This window comes from Varanus komodoensis, unplaced genomic scaffold, assembly GCF_004798865.1.
Source record: "Varanus komodoensis strain SLA01 unplaced genomic scaffold, ASM479886v1 scaffold23, whole genome shotgun sequence".
Taxonomy (NCBI): Eukaryota; Metazoa; Chordata; class Lepidosauria; order Squamata; family Varanidae; genus Varanus; species Varanus komodoensis.
The window spans coordinates 5,568,021-5,587,168 of NW_025335627.1; positions in this window are offsets into that span (position 1 = coordinate 5,568,021).

Here is a 19,148-nt window from a genome sequence, read left to right on the forward strand (position 1 = left end):
TCAAGCTTCAGTTGAGCCATCACACGGAAGAAGGAACTCAGCCAATATACGCTTAAAAAAAAGACATTAACTATTGGAAAGCCGCTGGAATGCAAATAATGGTGCCATTTTGCAGTGGTGCCCTCCCCTCTCCGAGGGCCTGCCTCATTCAGAAGTGATGGGACATGGATGGTCAAGGCCACGATCCTGCAGCCTGCGTGAATGGAGACTGAGTAGGCCCAGAAGAGCCCTCAGGGCGGCATCAGCTTAACTTCTCTTCTCTGTTCTGGCAGCTCCCCTGCAGCTGGGCCAAATGTGCTCCCACATTAACGCTGCATGCTTTAAACCAAGCATCCTCCTGCCCAGCTCTGAGGCATGCCCAGAGCTCAAGATGACCCTGCGGAAAGAAGCAAGGGCCCCAAGGGAAAAGGAAACTGATGGATTTCCTCACATGAGGGTTGCACGCAGAGTGGCCTCTGGGTGGAGTAGGGGAAGCTAGCCGGAGCCTTCCGGAAAGCCTGGGACTTGCTTAGACATGGTGTCCACAGCAATGGCCTCAAGCAGCTGCTGACAGATAGGTCCGGAGGGATTCAAGGATATCATGGCACGCGTGTGCCTGATCTCCCCATGGAAAGCAATGTGAGTAGTGTTTGCTGGCACCGCAGGAAGGGGCCTGGTTCCCTCCACTGCAGCGTCATTAGTGGCAGTGCTGTGACATCATTTCCTCCATTCTCTCTCTCAAACTGAAAGGAAGAGAAATCTCTACAATGAGAGCAATCGTATCAAAAGCCCAAAGCTCTGTGAACTGGGCTCATTCTGTCCTCGCCCCTGCGTTTGTGTGATCCTCTCTGTGGGAGAGGGACTGGCCGGAGCAAGCTTCAAGGCTGAATGCAGGTTTGAACCTGGATCTTGCAGGCCTTACTCCTCTCCATCCTACACTACTCTGGTTCACACACGGATTGTGTGTTCCGTGGAGAAATGCACCCTCTCCTTTGCCCTGAATTGGCTGCCAATCAGCTGGAAGGGGTGTCCCCACATTCTTGGCTGTGCTGTGCTTCGATTTTATGTTCGTTCGGGGATGCTGCCCCACTTATTTACTGCTTCATCTGGACCATGCCCATGGACTCAACCCTCCCATTCCTTTCTTCATCCCTACAGTCTCATGGCCCCCACATCCAGCCTCCTTCCTTGACTTTAAATGACCTCTTCTGTTCTGTAGAAGAGAACAGGAGACATTTAACCTAACAGAGTGCACCAGGGAAACCACAAGGTAAACACTGTTTTTGGTGGTCGTAGGTTCCTGGCAAGGGACATATTTTGCCTGCCCCCGATCTCTCTCTCACAAAAACAAATCCCAGGCACAAGATAATAAAAGGAAACATGAAATTACAATATACAAAATAGAAAACATTTTAAACAGCTAAATTACTAGTCCTGTTAAAAAGAGCTAAAAGAATTGCCCTGTGAAAGGCCAATTTGTGCCTATCGCAACTGATTTTGTCTCACAGAACTTAATGGGTGCCACTAAGAATCAAGCTTGCTCCTGTGTGTGTGGCCACACCTCTTCATCTGCATAGCCCCACCCACTGCAGCCACCCAGGCTGCCCCTGGATCTTCTTTGTCAACACTGAATTAGATCAAAATGTCAACACACCCAGCATGCTGCTCGTGTGGAGTGCACACAGCTCCCCGCCAAGCCCTGCAAGGTTCATGCAAAACCATACATGTCTACAGATCTTTGTGCAGGGAAGTCACAACGGCTGTGATTTTCCTGGATTCCTTATTGTGCAAACAAACTCTCTCTTTTCCCACTTTTATGTAACATTTCCAAACTCGGGACAACCAGTTAGCTCCTCTGATTCCTTTGCAAGGCAGGGCATCCTCTGCAAAGGATGGAGGGGGCAAACCTCAAAATAAATGAGGCATGCCCTCTGCCCCACTAGCCTGTGGTTTTGGCATTCATTCACCCAGCGCCTACAGGGCTGTGCCACTCTGGCAAATGTGTTCTGTTTGAGATCAGTGGACTTTTGACATATTTCTGACCTGACAGGCAAAAGTGGGATTGGGGGGTAGTGGGAAGTTCAGCTTCTGCTAAACTGAAAGAAACATTTATGCAAATGTGGATCCAAGAACTGCATAGCACTAGCATAACTTATGCAAATCAGGGCTGGCTTGGTAGATTCCAGGCACTGCTGTTGTCCTTAACACCCACCTCTCCCTGCCTATGCACTTGGCCACCTTGAATTTTATGACATACCTTTTCAGAGTTATGCAGAATTCACGACTCCACTCTGTAGTTTGTGCAAATCTATTTAGTTTGCACCATTTTGAATCCAAGGCCCAAATTTTGCACAAATTTCCCTATATTAAAGAGAAACCATTGCACAAATTATGGTCTGTTTTAAGATCAGAAGTCCAAGTGCTGGATCAATTTGCCTCCAATCAAGCTGGTGACAGCACAAGGCTGGCAGAACGGAGCCCATGTGGCTGAGTCAAGAAAATCTTTTTTTTTTCTCTCACATCCGCACCCCAATCAGATCTTTCACCCCTCTGCACCAGCAACAGAGGTTGTCCTTTGGACAAGGCAGGACTTGCTTTTGGAATGACAGGAGTGGCTCATGGGAGCCATCCTGATCCTCTGAAAATTATGTGGGAAACCATTTCCTTTTTCACACGTGTCATGTCCAAATAAATGGCACCATAGCCATGGCCAATAAAACTGAAGAAAACCGAGAGCTGGCTACTTGTGCTCTTTCTCGAACATTAGCCTGTAACTCTCATCATCCTTCACCCTGGGTATGATGGCAATTGTAGGCCAAAGCACTTGGAGGGTTACCAGTGACTGCAATCCGCCATGTTGGCGCATCACAACATTAGTACTACGACTCCCTGTGATCCCAGCATGGGCCATATTGGCTGAAGCTGCTGGGTGCTGAAGTCTAAAACATCTAGAGGGCACCAGGCTGAGGAATGCTGAATAAGAGCACTCCCCTGATTAGTGTTAATGACTATGTACAGAAGTGTGAGGAATCCATTTTTGGGGTGGGAATCCATCTTCAGGGTCTATCAGGTTCCCTGGACTCAGATCCCTGCACTCCTGCCCATTTCTCATGATTGAACATTTGGTCGGCCTGCGCCAGAATCAAGCCCGGCACAGATGCTGCGTAAGCAGCACCCCTCCTCTGCGCATGTGATTTGCAGCCTTTCTTTGAGCTGCACAGGACACAGAAGGAGGTTGCTGGCTGCAGAGCCATCATTCTGTGAGCGTTCGCGGACTTCCCCTCAGATCGGCTAACTTTCTAAGACAGGGCCAAGCAAGCACGAGAGGAAGTCCGCCAACTGAAGTCTGGGAGCTTCATCTCAAACTGCTTCTGTGCCACTCTTGGTCACTGCAGCCTCCCCTGGATGGTCAGTCTGAGTATCCCCCAGGTGTTCTCCTTCCTTCAGGTCTGCACTGGCTCCATCCACAGGCTTCCTGCAGGCCTTGCAGAAATGTTTTCCAGATCAATGCATACGTTGCAAGCAGCAGCAGCAGCACGGAGGGGGCACAGGTGGAATGCTCGATCCAGTTTCCAGGAAAGGGCCTGGCCTAACTCCAGTTGGAGCACCAGCAGGTCTGACTGTGCATTTCTGGATGCCCAAGCTAAATCCCCAGCCTCAGTGCTCTTTAGCACCCCACTGTAGAAGGCACTCTATGTCATGGCCACTCTGCATCCTTGCACACACATGCACACAGGTGTGCACACACACTGCACTTGTGCAAAAATGCTTCCCCTGCGAAAACCAGAGCGGCCTACTCTGTCAACCGAGCCAAATATCCACCTGTCCGCAAGAAAGCACTCACTCTGCTCCCAGTGATTTCTAGTGGCTGTCAGGCATGTTTAAAAAATAATGCTCCTGCAGAACAAAAACATGGGAGGACGGATAAGGTTTCGCCTCTGCTCTCCTTCAGGAGAAGCATATCTGGCAGCCTTTCTGAAGGACGTGAAAGCTCTCTGTTGTCCTAGAGCAACACATTTGATTATTAAGGGGTCCCGTATTTTGCTCTGCAAAAGGCAGCTTTAAAAGCAGAGAGAACTGTTTGCTAAGAAGCCGCCAAATCCAAAATGGCACCAACCATCTGTTAAAATCGGGTTCCCAGGCTCCCTTCATGCTAAATTCCACCATTTCCAAGTGACAGAATGAGAGCCACTCTGTGGTGATGCAGGCAATATAATTAATGAGGGTAGCGTGTGTATCATCTCATCGCGTTCTCCCCGTCTGTCCTCCCTTTTTATCCATTGCACAGAGACTGGTACATAGGAAGGCGCTGCTCAGCGCGTTCGTTATCATGCGCGGGAGCCAACTCTTTTTGCGAGACATGCAGTGAAAGGAGCACGAGCGAGCTCCGCATGGGTGCGGAGAGGCTCTCCGCATTGTTGGGCCAAACCGCGTGGCAGGCCTTCTTCCGGCACTCTGAGCGCAGCAGGCAGCCATAGCCCCGGGACGTGGCTTTGGTGGCTTCCCCGTGTGGGCTCTTCCGTTTGAATCAGCCCTCAGTATGGAGACAAAAAGGTTCCTTTGCACTGCTCTGAGCCTCTCAAAAGCAAACTGTAACACGGACGGGATAAAGGCGGCTTCCCTTCCGAGAGGCCGCTCTCTCTGTAACACGGTTTTTGGCCAGGGCTGAGCCAGAAGAGGTCATTTTAGGCTCTTTTCACCCCTTCTTCTGTCCCTTCTTCTGAAAGGGGCTTCTTCTTCTGGGTGTTTTCTTTTCAGGGCCTGCCCTGACAAGCACGGACCCCATCCAGCTGGGCTCAGCTCTGTGCTGCTACAACTGAGGCCAGGAGAAGGCCTCGCCTCGCCCTCACTTTGAACAGAGCAGCAGGAGGGCAGCTCCTTGCATAGCAGCGGGAGGGCATTTTGGACCACGGTGGCTGCTCCAATACTCTGAGTCTTACTCTGCCAGAAAAAGGGCACCACTCGTACAAAGAGCACAGCAGGGCGTGAGGGTCCAGTCGTTGTGGCAATGGCCTTCCCGCTGGGAGTCCCACAGGGGGCTGGCACTGGGACCGATCCTTGTAAACTTGTGCATTAATGATCTGGAATTAGGGGTGAGCAGTGAGGTGGCCAAATTTGCTGTTTGCATCTAACTGGGTGGTTAAAACAAAGAGGGGTCTGCAGAAGGATTTCTCCAAACTGGGAGAATGGACATCAGAATGGCAGAGTTGCTCCTGTGTTAGCCAATGTAAAGCAAGGCAAGTCTGGGCAAAAGGGTTGTGACTTCAGGTTGGTGGGATCTGAGCCAGCAGCAGTGGGCCAGGAAAGAGACCTTCAGGGTATGGTGGGTGGCTTGATGAAGGTGCCAGCCGAGTGTGCAGCTGCCGTGGAGAAGGAAAGTCCACACTGGGTAGAAGAAGGGAAGGAGTTGAAAACAAAATCATGGCATGGTCCTACCTGGAATATTGTGTACACTTCTGGTCACCGCACCTCAAAAGGGATAGGTGGAGACGGTGCTGATAAGGGCAGCTAAAATGACCAAAGGACTGGAGCAGCTCTCCTGCAAGGAAATGTCTGGGATTGCATAGTTTAGAAAAAAATACAAATACAGAGAGACCTGATAGAATGTACAAGTTTGTGTATGGTGTAGGGAAAAGCAGAGAGGAAAACACATTTCTCCTTCTCCTGTAGCATTAGGACCCAGTGGAATCATTCGAAAAAGCTGACTGGGGGGAGATTCAGAACAGGTGAAAGAAAGTACTTCTTTATATGAGACATAGCTACTGTACAGCTACTCTTACGTTGTTGATTTATTTGATTTGTTTTAACTATTTTGTTGTACCTGATTTGTGTTTTGAGCACGATCCTTTATTAACTTTTATTCTGTATTACCTTGCACAACATTTTATTAGTTTTATTGTTTTTATCTGTTTTACTGATTGTATTTTTATATGCTGGGTTAGCATCTTGTAGGCACCTGGAGAACTCTCAGGTTACAAGGCAGCATAGAAGCAAAATGAAACAAACAAACAAAGAGTTCACTACCAGAAGATGCAGAGATGGTCACCTAGTTGGATGCTTTTAAAAGGGAACCAGGCCAATTCATGGAGGAGAAGCGATCAATGGCTAACAGTCCTAAGAGCTACATGGACTGCCCTCCCCGCTCATCAGTGGCGGCAGGCCTGTGGAGACCCGTTGATTGGGAATGTGAGCTGAAGGCTGTTGCGTCATGTGTGCCTTCATGTCTTTCCCCAGGCAGCATGGCTCTTCTGGTGTTCTGCTCCCCCACTATTCAGACCAAAAGCAGCAGAAGGGCTTTCTTTGCCCATAGTGATCCTATTCAGGTGTTTAGTTCTGGGCAGAAAGCAAAGACAGTACAACATCCCAGTGTGACTTCTTATTTTAGTGCAAGTCCAATGTGCGAGGCCTGCACCTTCCTCCAGGTGAACTGCATCCATGAAACCAACTCCTTCTGGCTTCAGGAAACAGCAGAGAGGAGTGGGCTTGATGGGCACAGGACTCACAGATACCATGCTTACACAAAAAAGAAATAGGTGTTTGTGGATTTTGTTTTGTGGCTACTTCTGGGCAGAATCAGAAAGAGCAGAACAGAGATGACCCTCCCTGAGCTGGAGGAGCAGCGTTTGAAGCAGGCGGCCATCTCTGCTCGCCAGTGTCCTTGCATGATGCTGAACCCTGGGAATCCGGGAACCACGTCACACGGGGAGCCAGCCAGAGTAGAAGTGCTCCACTGGAGAAGTTCTCCCTTCAGCTGATGGCAGGTGAGGGTGGAGCTGAGTAGCTCATCCTCGTGTTCCCTCTGCCAGGTTGATTCTTACACAGGATGTCCGCAATGCCACCGCACTGCCAAAGATGTCCGGCCATGTCAGCTTCCTCTAACCTGGTGCCCTCCAGATGACAACATCTGCCCTCCAGATGTTCTGGATGTTCTATACCGTCCCGAGACGTCTATGTATGGGGCAGTATAGAAAAGTTTTCAACAAATAAACAGACTCCCAGAATTCCTTATCAGGGACCATGGCTGAGGCTGATGGGTGCTGAAATCAAGCACATCCGGAGGCCACTGGGCGTGCCAAGAGCAGGCACTGGGGTGCCATGCTGTCATCTTGCTGGCCAGAGGAACAGTGATGGTTTGGGACGGCTCACACAGCCAGCCAGAAGAAAGAAAGCTGTGTTTAAAAATTGGTGGCAGAGGGAGGAATAATAAAGGGCTGTGAGCAAAGAGGTGCAAAAAAATAAACCTTTAGTGAGGCTTCTGGATCATTTTCAGTCGTCTGCATGGTTCCCCCCACACCCAATTTGGCTTGTATCTAATTTCAGCTGCTCACGTGAAAAACAGAACAATGTGAAAAACTGTTCACTTTTAAAGGATGAAAACATGAGCCTCTGTTTCTGATATTACCATCATAAGCTGGACAAAGAGACTGTCTACCTCATCATGGCATTTCATAGAGAGGTGTTATGTTTCTTCTAATTTCTTTAAAAATGTGAACCATTGAAACGAGAGGTGTGTGATTTACGCGGAGGGGAACCATTTGGCACAAGAAGGGGCAGTTCCCATCCTGCAAGTCCTCATCAGCCACGGGGGGACAAATGGCACCTTTCCAAAATGTGTGCATGGCACTCATAAAGTTGTATTCTGCACAGAGATGTATGTGCAACGGGCTTGCCCCCAGAAGAAGACTGCAAGGGACAATACCCCTGAAATCAGAGTGCTTCCCCAGCCACAAGGAAGGGGCAGTCCAGAAAGAGTGTATGAACCTAGAGAAGCCTTCAAAGCCCACTTTCTTTTTTCAGAAAATGTTCTTACTCTGAGCAAAATCTCCCTGGCCAGACCTGTGAAGGATCCACCTGACTGTATTCTGTACTTTTTTGAATCCTTAATCGCTCCTACTGCTATAGTAGTTCATCTCATCTCTATAGCCAGTGATATGCAAAACAGAGTTTTCACACACACACACACACACACACACACACACACACACACACACAGCCTCAATGACATTTTGTTGTGTGGGATTCAGTGGGAAAGCTTGCATTTTTGGAAGGCGCTTTGATCGTACAATATGGAAAGCGTGCTATCTTAGCTGTTTCCTACACAGAGTTGGAACGAGTCTTTTTTGGAGAAAATCCACTGGCAAGAGCTCGAAACCCTTGAGCAGTCAATTTTAATGTTAAAAAAATTGAGTGTATTCTTTATGCATATACTGAGCAGTTATTTTGAGATGCTGCCTTCTGGGATGCTGATTACCGTCTGATACCAGATAGGAATGCCATACTTTGTAAACGTGGGCGGGGAGAGTTCGATTCCTTTGGGAAGTTGCGAGGAGGACCAATTAGAGTTCTATTAAAGACGACTGGGCTCACTTCTCTTAAAAGGCACTTCCTAGGTGTGAAATAGATACTTGAGGTGTCAGAAATACAGCTCTAAAAATGTATCATCTCATTGATTTTAATTTGAGCAAGATTTGACTGAAAGAGATGCATATGGGAAACCTGGAGGAGAGACAGGCAACCTGAGCTTGCTCTGCAAGCCACGTCTCTGAAGCAAATGGCAGGCCACTGTCGAGGGTAAGCCCACCGTGCTGCAGGGGGCCGCTGTCAAAGCGCCTCCTTTTCATTCCCAGAAACTGCTTGTCCACCTGCCTCTCGCTTTAGTGAGGAGAAAGAGTACCTTCTTGGAGTACCTCTCCCAACTGCAACCTTCTCAGACACTATGCTCAACCTCTGGGGCCTTCCTCTGAGTGCCAAGTCAGAGGAAAGTGTGGAGGGTGGCCACTGGGGGAGGGCTTTCTCGGTTGTGGCCCCCCATCTATAGAATAAGCTCCTCACTGCAGTCTGGCTGACACCTAACTTGTCACCTTTTCAGTGCCTGGTTAAGACAGCCCTCTTTTCTGAGGCTCTTAAAGACTTACTCGGCCACGCAGGGGCTTGAGGGGGATTAACAGGTGTTGCAGAGTCTCTCTTTCTTATCATTCTCTGTACAGGTTTTTTTAATCGTCTGTTTTTAGTGGTTTTAAACTTTCATTTTTTTCTGACTTTTTTGGTATTTTTATCATTTGTTGTTCTGAATTGCATAAACCACCCAGAGAACTTTGGCTGAGAGGCAGTATAGAAATGTAAACAAAAACTCGATGATGATGATCATGCTTGCCAATAAGTGGTAGTAATGAAGAGAAAGAAGGCAGGGAGAGCACAGAGTGCTGAGGGAGGAGATCCAGTGAAGGAGGATTGGCCACGGGGCTCCAGAACCCTGCGGCCAGCACCGCAAGTCTGCCAGCAGTGATGGCGGACTTGCCATCTCAGAGGCCATTCTGTGCTCCTTGCATGCTACGATCTCGTTGGATTGCTGCAGAAGCCACAAAGTCACCCCTAAAAATTACTGAGGAAGATCAGCTGGCGACACAGGAGGTGGTTCACTTGAGAGATGCAGATGCAAAGTGAGCAAGCTGCAGAGGTGCTCTCCTTAGTGAATGATCAGGAAGCAACAAGCTCCTGAGTGAGCCTCTGTCACCGAGCCACAAATGGCATTAAGTGCATCTTTGCACTGACCATGCAAGAGTTCATGTGAATTGCACCCGCTCAAAGGCGGCAGCTCTGCATTAGTGGGCCCAGAGGGCTGGTGTAACCTTCTCTTTCCCTATTAGGTAAAGGTTTCCCCTTGACGTTAAGTCCAGTCATGCCTGACTCTAGGGGGCAGTGCTCATCTCTGTTTCCTAGCCAAGGGAGCCAGTGTTTGTCTGCAGACAGTCTCCGTGGTCATGTGGCCGGGATGACTAAACACTGAAGTGCACGGAACGCTGTTACCAGCCTACCGAAGTGGTACCTTTATCTATTTATACGCTTTCGAACTGCAAGGTTGACAGGAGCTGGGACGGAGCAACGGGAACTCACCCCGTTGTGCAGAATCGAACCGGCGACCTTTCGATCAACCAGCCCAGCAGCTCAGCTGATTAACCCACTGCGCCACCTGCATCCCTACTAGAGTCCTGAACAAAATCCCCTCCCGAACTCTAGTATTTGTTTTGGAGGGAAATCCACCACTGGCTAGTTTCAGGGCAGAAGTATTTCTCCGCAGCACATGAAGGGCATAAAGCAATAAGTCCCCACTCCATGCCTGCTCAGTCCCATTGATAATTAGAACACACCCACCCTGGCCAATGCAATTTGCTTGATTTTTAAATCCTGCACAATAGATTCATAAAGGCATTTAAGCATCATGTGCAGTTTGAGCTGCATTCGGTCAAGCCGGGGGGCAGCGGCCAACCCCCTTCTTCCCAGTAAGGCAGGTGTGGAGATTTGTTATGCTTCCCCGGCAGTCTTCTCTTCTGAAGGCAAGGTGGGCTCCCCACAGGGCGAGGGCTAGAAGAATTTGGGTGGGAATCAATCAAATTCCCCAGCTTTTTTGCCAGGATTAATGCAGGATTAATGGCTAGGCTGGTAATGCCACACAGCCAGGTCCATGGTCATTGCAACTACTGCCCTTTGTATTACTTCTAATCTTTCACAATTAAAAAGTATAATTGCTTCCTCTATGGCACTTTAGACATACCAGGGCTGACTGTGCATCTACATTTGGTTCTCATTTTCTTTTCATCTTACCTCAGTTCACATCCACTTCCATGGTAGTCACTGTAGCTAAACAAAGAATACACTATTTAAACTGACCACATCATGCAAAACATAGTAAAATACATTAGCATCTATCAGTAAATATTATCATTCGTATAAAATATGAAAAGAAAATTCAACAGAATGGCTAAAACTGACATGTGGCATAAAAATAACATCCCTGATATACTTTTAAGATTAGTAAATTCCATTATCTTGTACCAACCATAGATTATTCATCAGGAATCAGGAGAGAAGCCATCCCCTTAATTTAGGTATTTGGGCTTTTTCCCCTGAAGAAGAAGCATACAAGAACTCTTTCGAAAAGCTGCCATGTTCATGGCGACCCAAAAGAACAACAATATGTACTTGGGGACGAACAGGGCCACCCAGTTCCTGCCTTGCATTAGGGGTGGGCAGCCTGAGGTCCGGAAGACCAAATCCGGCCCAATTGTGTCCCTGAGCTGCCCCCAGCCCATTCTTCTGTCCCACCTACCCCCCTTCCCCAACAGCAACTGCGCCTGAAAAGGTTGGAGAGCTTCATGCTAAAATAGGGTGGTGCTTTTGATATTTTTGGTCTTGCACTTCAACCTCATCTGCCATTGAAATTGTTGTAGTTGTTGATTACATTTCTATACTGTCTATAGCTGAAGCTCTCTGGACAGCTCCAAACAGGATATAAAAATGCAATACATAAAGCAGTATTTTAAACATTTAAAAATTAAATAAAATAGTATCTGAATACATTAAAATGCATTACATAAAATGAAAAATACCCAGCCAAGAAGAAAGTAAAAAAGCACCTGGATAAATGTAGACCTCAAGAGCTGTTCCGAGACTGAATGTTGTCCTCAGGTGGAGAGAGGTTCAACACTCCCTTTGGAATGGATCGCAGGCATCAGTGGCCCTGCACAAAACCACCACTTTTAGTCTTGCATGTGCTACGTGAAACCAAATCCAGGACTACACCAACTTCTATTTGTGAGCTGCCCTTGCAATGGTACGCGTAAACTCAAATGGCATGCATCTTTGTTGGGTATACCAAATCGAGCATTTCAAAGCACTGGAAGCAATGCTAAATGGGGTTTTCCTTTGGCTTTTGGCCTGCTTTTCTAGAGCAACAGGGCACTGCATTTTGGTTGCCGTGTGTGCATTACAGCCAGCGTGGTGTGACAGGGACTGCGACTTGGGTGATCTGAGTTCTCGTCCCCTCATCGCCTCTTGGGCATGAAGCTCCCCGGGTGCCCCTGGCTCCCTTGGCCACTCTCTGCTTAATGGACCTCACAGAGCTGTTGTTGTGAGATGAAATTCATAGGAGGATGGTATGAGCTGCCTTGGGGTTCTTGCAAAAGGAAAAAATGCAGGATAAAAATGCTGTAATAAAGAAAACAGTATAATAAAAACTACCCCACTGATGTTGCCAATTGGTTCTAAGTGCAGGATCCCGGTTGAGAGGTGCTGGATGAGCCACTGGTGTTGTTTCCCCACTTTGGGTCCCTTGCTGAGGTCAGACTACACCTTCCATCGCGTTCTGCAGGACATCCGCGAAGCCAAGATCTAGGGTGCAGGCCTGGGGCACCTGCGTGTGAGTCCATGCTCAGTGAGGAAGCTTACTGGGCAGTCTTGGCGTGCTCCCATTTCCCAGTCCAGCCTTCCTCACAAGGTCCCATGAGGATCCACCAGACTTACAGCCCACGGACTCAGTGCCCTGGGCTGCCCGGGATGCAAATAGGACAAGGAATCCCGTCTGAGGGTTGGTGCCAGCCAAATGTTGGGACTCCCCTCATCTTCTTTCCTCTAGCACATTTTGCTGACCATCTCCCCTGGCTCGGTGGCTTTCTGACGAGCTCCTCCCCACGCTCACATTTCCAAATCAAATCGGAAACATATTTTCGAAGTCTTCACATCATGCCATCATTCCACAAATATTCTTTGCTTGCTCTGAGGAGGCTTGGCCAAACTTTTCTGGCAGCCATTCTGCTCGCGGCGGTGCTGAGCTGCACAGCGAGCAGCCAGAAACGAGTAGGCTAAGTGCCATCCTGAGAAACAGGAAATGTCTCCCTCCTTATTTAATCAATACCAAAACGACACATCAACATGCACATTTGCTTGCAACCGGCTGGCAAAAAGGTCTCGTTAAGGCAAGTTCATTCACCCCCGATGGGGGGTGTTTTGTCGGCATGCTGCCTGGGGAAATGGCCCTGTGGGGGATCTCACAGTAGTCTGGCAGGGCCCTTCCCTCCCTGGAGTGCAACCCTTTCGAAATGTGTGGATGAAGAAGCCACATGGGCCCATTGCAGGGGTCTTTCCCAGCCGATCCCTGCGGGGAGTCATGGCAGGCTGGAAGAAACCCTAGGGTTGGTCTCACCCCTCGAGTTGGTCTCCAAGTGGGGTGGGGCGGCTTCTTGGGAGCCATGGCTTTGCAAAGGCCTCAGGAGGGGGCCTTCGCATCACGCTGGAGCAACAGGTTTCTGGCACAGCAGCTTCACAGCATGCCCCTTAAACAGCATTGCCCACCCCCAGTTGCCACTCTGCCACTGAATTGTCACCACATTTTGTCTACACCTTGGGGGTGTTCACAAGCCATGCTGGTTTCTTGAGCGGGATGGACTGCCGTGCCATCCAAACCGTACTGTGCTATTTCAGAATGACATGTTTGGTTTTTCAAAGCCAGTTTAGGAAAAACTATTTCTTCTATGGTTTCCACACTTCACCACAATCTCTCTGGTGCTCCAAGCCTAGCACTGTGGTTTCCATGGGCTTGTTACGCAGGTCCGCATTTCTAGTATGCAGCTACCAAACACCCCCCTCCCCCCTGATGAGGGGCAGCTGCAGGGGCTGCTCCAGCCATCCAGCGTGGGACTGAATTTTGGACGCCGTGGCTGCATGTCCAACAGATGGGCTGCTGGGCACATGCCAACATCAGGAGGACTGTGCAGGGTGTGTACAACCCATTGGATCATCTGTCAAGGAAAAAACGGCACACCATGGAAACCACTCAGGTTGCTTGTCAGTTTGGGTTGAGAAAAATCCCCTTTCAAACATGGTGTTTAGGAAGAGCACCGCTTGTCTGAATGCAAAATTTGCTCCCCGGAGGCTTCAGCAGTAATTTGGCAAAGGTAATTTTGGCCACAGGTTGTGTGTAGTTCCTTGTGGGCTCCTGGTAGAAATAGGCCCCTGGATCTGTCCCTGCCAGAGAGATGCAACTTCCTCTGCCCCATCATAACAGCCCCTGTTGGCTTAAGGCAGACTCTTAATTACGTTCTCTAAGCATCAAGTAAGGACTGGGAGGGGACACAGAAGGATGTTCTTCACACGGCTTCCCATTCATGGACCCCATTCACCTGAAAGTGCATCAGATCTATCTGAGCATTTTTTTAAGCTCGTGCTTTTATTGGAACAGGGATTTTGTGGCTAGCGATTCCTTTTTTCAATGACTGTATTATTTCCCCCACATTATCTACACTTGGAGCAGCGAAGTGTGCAAATGCTGTACAGTCCATCAGTTTCTTCATAAACTGGATGGAAAGGCCTTCAATGTGTTTGTTTTTCATTGAATGTGGTGAGAAGCACCCAGGAAGAAGGCTGTGAGTGCTTCGGTCTTAATGGTCCAGCTCTGAATCCCTGTGTAGCTTCAGCACTTGCATTATTATTACATTGGATTTATACCCACCTTTCTTCTTCTTGCAAGAAACCCAAGGTCTGTAAGGTAGGTTGGGCTGAAGGTCTGTGTATGGACTGCAGTCACCCGGTTGGCTCCATGACTGAGCGGGGACTAGAACCCAGATCACCAGAGTCTCAGTCCCACACTCTTAACCACTACACCACACTGGCTCTTTAGCCATGTTTATAATGCTGAATTGGGCTGCAAGCCCTCTTCATCCTTCACTGTTCCATGGCTGGCAGTACCAGAATAACCCTTTCCATGCTAAGAATGGATGCAGCAGTTGGTTTTCACTGGTACAGCTGGATGGCCATTCTCTCTGGTTTATTTTTCATGAGAAGCTACCAGGCTCTGCATATTGTATCATAACCAAGGTGGAAGGAACTTGGGTTTTTGTTTTTTTAATGAATGAAGAAGAAAGCTAAACTGACAGATTCCTTATCCACCCCTAACTTTGGCATGTGTTTCAAATAAGCCTTAGGGCAGGGAATACATTTGAATAAATAAAAAGAAGCCACAAGAAGAAAAGATAACAAAATCTGGAGGAAATCTGAGGGCCGGCTTATAGTTCTGGCAGCAACAGGGGGCTATGAAACTCTGCCACTGCTTCTTGCTACAAAGTCAAGGGTGGGGGACACAGTGAGAAAGCAACATCACAGACAGAAGGGGTGTCTCACCTTCCTTCACGGCTTGCCATCACAACTCCTCTAGCCTCGATTCCCAAAGCACGTGTGTTGTGATCAGATTGAACCTTCCCTGAAAGGCCTGCACTGAGCGTGAATTGCTAAAGCTCAGTTTAGAGCACCGGTTTTGACAGCTAAAAGGACTGGCTGTCTCAACAGGCACCTGCCCAGTTTTAAACTTTGCAGAAAAGGCCCTCTTCTGAGCAGCAGAAGGTCCTTTTCTCTTTCTGCTCCCAAATGGTGGACTGTGCGTCCTCAAGAGCAACAGTGGGTCCCCAACTTCAGATTTTAGAAAGGCTCCAAAGATGCATCCTGCTAATCGTTTTAACGTTTTCCATGTTCTTGGTTTTTATTGTATTATGGGCATATGGTTGTAAATTACCATGCACTGACTTGATGGATTGATAGTGCATAAACTTTAATAATGCAACAAATAGCTCATCTTAACCTCTGCAAATCATGCCCCCTTATGCCATTGTGAAGAATCTGTGGGACTGCCCAGATTAAAGGAAAATGTCCTTCCCGTTTCGAAACTTGGGCTCCTCCAAGGAAAGTAGTTTAAGTACAGCTTCTACAACATGGCATCTCAAGGCCACAGAACCACGAATTGAACTGGGAATGTTACAATTTTTATGTCACTGCGAGCCTGCTTTCATATGTGCCATCTTTCAACGTTCCTTTAACAAGCAGACAGAATATTTTTTTTGGGGGGGGGGGAGAATTCAGAGCATAGAAGGGCTTATCAAAGAAAATTGAGGTAATATTACTGAGCACTCTGCACACATGTTATGCATTCCAGGGTCAAAATTCTTCTCTCCAGCATGCATGGAGTAATCATAAATATGCATCAAAACAAGTTGTTTTTTTAAGAGGTTAAGGAAAAGTCAAACTCATATATCAAATTGAAATATCTGAGACAGAATACTTGTCAATGAAGCTCACTCAGCCTGGATTTGGAGGAAGTAGGCATCCTGACTTGGGTGGTGCCTGAGAGAAAAATCTTGATTCTTGGCTGTAAAGGTAACCAAAAAACAATAATGTTTTCTCTGTCCTAACAAAAGACTGGAGCTGGCTGAAACCGAAAGGAAAAAAGAAAAGAAATGATGATGGGAGAACGCAAGGAACTTGAAATAAGTCTTCCCCATCCCTGCTTTCTTTATTAATGCACAGAGAAGGAGGAGCAAACACACAATAATATGGTGCTTACTAAGAAATTTTGCTGGATCTGGGCCCATGTTGCAGCACACAAAAATGTGTTTAGCCATTGTCTGTCGTGCAAAAATGGCCTAAGGCCCAAAGAAGCTGTTTTAACCTGGGTTGATGTGGTTCATTTTGGGTTCCATTTATAAACCAGGATTGTACTGGGCAGCTCATCCTGTGGCTAAGGGTGGAGGAAAGAAATATTTGACTGCTGGATGTATGGCTGAACATTGCCAATGATTCAGCACAAGAAAGATGTGTCTGTTCCCAAGGCTGCTACTTCCCTTTGGCAGCTGAGCAACGAAGATGAGGCGACGGACTTGAAATGGCAAAAGGGGAGCTTAAAGGGAAGTTCTTAATTTACTGTAAGAAAGGAAGTGTTTGTTTCCACAAAGAAGTCTGGAAAACACCAGACTCCCTGGAGCAGGGGTCTCAAACTCAACTTACCTGGGTGCCGCTGGAAGTAGAGTCTGGGTGAGGCTGGGCCGCATCAAGTATTCCACCACCGCGGTGGTGGTGGGCTGCTCATCCTGCATCGCTCCCGGAGGATGGCCCGGGCGCCGCCAGCCCTTTGAAGAACGCAGGGCCCCTCCCCCATGCCCCACTCGTCCCGGCAATTGGCCCGCGGGCCGCGAGTTTGAGACCCCTGCCCTGGAGGTTCTGAGAGGTGAATGTCACCTTTAAAATGGCAGACCCATTCTAGACAAAGAGTTGATCAAGTAGTTACTAGTGCTGTGTATGGAATCCGCTGCATTTGGGTTTTCCTTTTGCTTTTGCAGGTTCCTCCAGTCTAGGCCACCTGGAAGTGGATCTATTCTCAACACACTCTCCATTTGGAAAAACATAGATTTCAGGAATAAAGATATATTCTGCAGGACAGAAAACTGTCCAATTAAAGATCCACATTTGAAAAAGTGTTCAAAAATATTGAAAATGCATAAAAAAACACAATATATTTTATGGGTGGTAGTAGAGCAAAAATGTGTAAAATTCAAAAAAGCACACACTGTTTTTAACAATATTCCCCCCCAAAGCTCCCATATTATTTTTTTCTTTTTCAAAACCCAAATGGCTTCATGGAACTAGCACAGAACAGGTGGGGAAAAGCGGAACTCCATGGGACTGGATTAGATGGATTCATCTAATTCATCTAGTGGTAGAACTGTACCTGGCATTGTAGGCACATATGGAAAAATGTGTGCATACACAAAGTTTGGATCAGAAGAGATCCTGATTATTGGGAGATTTGAGACATATGAAATAAACTATGGGATTCATTCCCACCTATATGGCTGGCTTGAAAAGGAGTACTGGACACATTCTTGGAGTGGAAGGTTAGCAATGTGTGAAACTGGAAATTCATTCCATCTGAATTCAGTGGACTTTTGACACAATCTGATCCAACAGCCACAAACAGGCTGCATTGGATTTTGGTTTGCTATCTAGAAAATTGCTTGAACAATTCACACAAATTTACATCCAAGAACTGCATATATCCAGTCCATTAATTTATGCAGATTGTGTAGACAGTGCAAATTGAGGCTGACTTGTTGGATCTGAGTTGTTATTTTCTGTAGCATTTCAGCTGAGAAGCATGGAAGCCTCCTCTCTCACTGTGTATGCACACGTCACCTTGGCCACCTTGAATTTTCCGATGGCTCATTTCAGATTGGGGCAAAATTCAGGTTTCTGCTCTGCGTGCTGTACAAATTACGGAGCAGAAGCCACAATTCTGTGCAAACTTCCCTGACTTTAAAAAATACACAAACCATCCCATGTGGATCAGCCAGTGTAGGAGCAGAATGCCGGACTAAATGTTGGATCCTCAGTCTGACTGGTCTGGTTCGTCTTAGTTTCCTTCACTCACCCCAAGCAAGCAATGCCCACCTGTGTGGATGCACAGATGGCCACTGGAAGAACAGAAGTTGCAGGAAAGCGGCCTGCCTCTATGCAGCGCTTTGCAGACCCTAACTGCATAACTGGGAATGGGAGGCAGCCTTTCTAGGACTTGCAAAATCCCCCTTCCACATTTTGGCTTGGCCTTGCACCTTAACTTATCAATTCCATTTGCAAAGGATATTTTTTGTGGTAAACCTTTCGATCCTGCAACTGAAGTGAAGTGAGATGTGATGGGTAGAGTACCGGTCTTGAACTGAGAAAACAGAGCTTCAACAATCTGTTCCATCATGAAATCCTCTGAGTGAGCAAAGGATTCTTCACAGACTTGCGGCAAGACTAAAATTAAGGAAATTTCACGTCCATCACCGTGAGCTGGGCGATACCCTATTGTACACCATGGGATAAAAAGAATGGGAGTAAAAGTTTCCTTGGCCTTTTGTTCACACCTCCCCATTGGGACACAAATATATACTCATAATGTTGCCCATTCTTTCAGGCACCTTTTATTTGGAAAATCTTGAAAACTTCCAACAACAGCAACAAGCAAGAAATTAATTGATAACCTGAGCACCACTCTGCCGTCTGCATCTGGCGCTAACTGACTGGCATTAGCGGTAAATGAACATTCTGAGACTTTGTGTGCCAGGCCGCTGTTTCATGGGAAAAGTAGTAAAAGTCTCTAGGGAAACAGATGCTCAAGCACCCTATTCGCAACATGATCCCTTAGGCCTAAAATATGTTCCCTGTTTGCTAGTAAGTAAAAGAAGCATTAAGCATTACCAGCAACGATGAAAGATAACTTTTACCACAGTGGTTTGCATATTTTGCACTTAATTTGTAGAGTCCTGAGGAGTACAGATAAGGAATAACCTTTTTGTACGCGTCCTATCATCCCATGCCGCCATGTGGCACCCTCTTGACAGCAGACCTCTGATTTCATGGGCGGGAGAATGAGGGAGGAAAGGGACCACTTCACAAGCTGGCCTTTTGGCCACACTCACATGCTGCAGCAGCTACAACCAGGACTGGCTTTCCCGTGAAATGATGCAAAGCACATGTGCCAGGCTGCCAGGGGGTGGGGTGGGGGCACAACTCCAACATTCACCTCTGAC